Source organism: Falco naumanni, chromosome Z, assembly GCF_017639655.2.
Source record: "Falco naumanni isolate bFalNau1 chromosome Z, bFalNau1.pat, whole genome shotgun sequence".
Taxonomy (NCBI): Eukaryota; Metazoa; Chordata; class Aves; order Falconiformes; family Falconidae; genus Falco; species Falco naumanni.
The window spans coordinates 52,364,834-52,367,951 of record NC_054080.1 but is presented as its reverse complement, the minus strand read 5'-3'; positions in this window follow the sequence as shown (position 1 = coordinate 52,367,951).

Sequence of the window (3,118 nt, the reverse complement as noted above, 5' to 3'; positions counted from 1 at the left end):
GTCAACATATGTTGGTTTGGTTCATTTTGAGAGAAAGTAATAGTCCAATAAGATTCTGCTCATTCAAAACATGTCTCCATGAATCTTTCTTGTCCAGCCTTGATCAGCATCGAATGTGGAGAAAGGGTAAAAACTCAAGAAATTTGAAGTGGCAGTTTGTGCTTTGTGGTTAGCTCCATTACTTCTCAATACAGTAGATGTCTCTGTCCACCAGAATTAAAAGACAAGGTATGTATATTTTGCATCAAACATCATGATTTATTGAAATAGAGTGAAGAAATATGTGGTTATCAAGAATGAGGCTTCTCATTTCCAATTTCTGAGATCAACCAGGATATTGCAGATAGCTTGAAGGAAAACAGAGGCAAGCCTTCAAATGCTCACTTAACATTTTCAGGTTTTTTTGATCCTTCCCTAGCTTATTACTGCTGGACATATTTTGGGGGGGAAAAAAAAAAAAGGAAAAAATATCTTGGAAAAAATAATTTCTTGGTGTGACATTAAATAGAATATCAACTGTGAATTCAAAATAGGTTTTATTACTTTAAATTATTTGAATCTAGGGAACAGAACTAGCTCCCTGGTATAAAACTCTGACTCTTTAAAGTGTTTCTACCTTTATTGCTTGGCATGAAAGTTAAACATCAGGATGTGTACTCCGTCTGAATGTAATGAATGTGCAATATATACAGCCTTTTCTTCTCCAACTGAGATTTTGGGCAGTAGACCAAGACACAGATAAAATTTTTCTGCTATGAAGGAAATTCAAAAAATATTAACATACCTTCTGCAATAGCCACTAGAGTTATGCTGAAATTACTTCAAGGAAAATGCTGGCTGTAGCTGTCACCCACCTACTCACAACTGTAATACTGGATAAAGAGTAATTACACCAGTGATAGATGTATCATGTTGTGATTAAAAAGTTCATTTAACTGGGAATCAAAGCTGGCAGAAAAAAAAACCTACTATAAGAAGTGGTGAAATAAAAACTATGTGATTAGAAGCTTTTATTCCTATATGTCTGCTGACTGGATGTACAGAAAGAGTACAAATGACAAAACAGAGATTCCAGGAGACTCTTTGAAGGAAACAAGAATTTCCAGGTACATGTTTCTCATATCCAGGAACATAAACACCTTGGTTTTTATTATTGAAGCATAAAAACTTCAAAGATTTAGGCTTTACTTACATTCCCTTATTGTATTAATAGGACTTCATAGCAAAAAGATAATAATCTACTCTTGACTTCCTACTTTAGACAGACCATGAAATTTTATTATTTCCTAAATGAATCCAATAACTCTCAAATGAAACTTTACTATTTAGGCAATGGAAGATGTTCAATATTCCTTAAAAAAAAAGACTACCTGTTGTGTAATTAATTTCGCTTTTAAAGAGTTTACATATTTCTTCCACACACCTCTTGACTTGTTTCGCCTTGGTCTTGCAAAGGTTTTGTCATGTCAAAAGGGATCTGGATGCCCTCTTCTAGCATTTTGTAGAGCTGTGTTCTTTTTTCCCTTGAGTGTCCTTGCAATATTTTTTTCTGATTTACAGAACTAAAAAACAATATTCAGCAGTATAGGGCAGGGTATCTGAAATCACTTTAAAAAGCTATGCCTCTTTCAAATGGATAAAAGCAGCATATTAAAAAAAAAAGTGGAAAAATAGCAAATAGAATTCATTTATTCTCTGTCATTTTCTATCATCTTGTCTCTTCTGTCACGTAGCTTGCTTCCAATTTCAAGACAATTTGTGAAATCACAGACAATAAGCAATACCCAGTTTGTTCTTATTTCCGTACTGCTAAAGTTTTGTTTTTGAAAGACATTCCACTATGTAAGCTGTGTAACTCCAAGACAATAAGGGGCAGTCAAAGTGATAGATTTTATACGCTTTCTGTTTTAAAATAACTGTTACCTGCTAATAATAGGAACCAGCTAGTAAATGGATGTGCTTTTGTTGACAAACTGTTGAAGGAGAAGAAACAAAAATAACATTCAAACTTGCAAATCTGAAAACCATTGTGCATTAAATATTTGACCAAGACAGCCTAGCTGTGAAGTTTTGTTGCATTTTCAAAAGATAAATGAAAATTCTTTGAAATCTCTCTGCCATCTGCTGGCTGTAGTACTGATCTCAAGGTAGCATGGCTGTGTCTCCACAAATGCTGTGAGAGGATGGAGAACCAAGCAGGAGCTTGTGGATCCATCAGCAAGCCAGAAACATTGTACTGGGAACAGGCATCGCCTTTGAAGGTGCACTACCATTATCCTGCAAATTGAAACAGGATGATTAAAAAATGCAGAAATGTGGTGTATCTTGTTAAAATGAGTCCTGTCTTTTGAAGGGAATGGTAAAATGCTGAAAGTGCTGTCAAAATGTTTGAAAGTTTGATGTTTCAAAAGCCTTTCGTTGCATTTCCCTTTGGAAAAAAAGAACTGGTTAATCAAGGTGGGTGAAGTGCAGTCTGAGATAATGTCTGATTACACCTTGTAGCTACATCTCATGCCATGGTATATAATCCACTGGAAACTTGGGAGGGGGGATGGCGGGGGGGTAGTTACTTAGTAATCTTAAGCAGTTACTAAACTGTCTAAAAACCCTGTGCTAGTGTTCATGTTGCCAACACTTCTGGAACCAAGCCTAAAAGATGTGTCTTTGATATAAAGAATTAACACATACATAATAAGCATGAGATCAGTAGAAAGCATCCATGACCTTGCAGCAAGGGAGGCTTTGTTTCACTTTAAATGTGCTCTGTTACAGCAATTTTGTCATTCTCAGAATAGCTGTGAATTTACTATAGCATCCTGTCCTAAAACAAATAGAAGCTTCTCCCTCACATAAATTAGAGATAAATGCTACCTGAACTCGACCTTTCCATTGGTCAGAGATTAAATTTATCTATTAAGTATATCCAGAGTGAAAATAAAACAATTTCTTTTTTTCCTCATTGAATTTTCTATGCTATGGCATACCACAAATAAGATAAACGATCTTCATGGAGTCTTTCTAAAAGTGTGCTCTTCCAGCAAACTTGTCTGGTCTTCAGGGCTGACTGTTCCCTATAGTCTTTCCTGGTTTTGTTGGCTCAGAACCAAAAGGAACATGT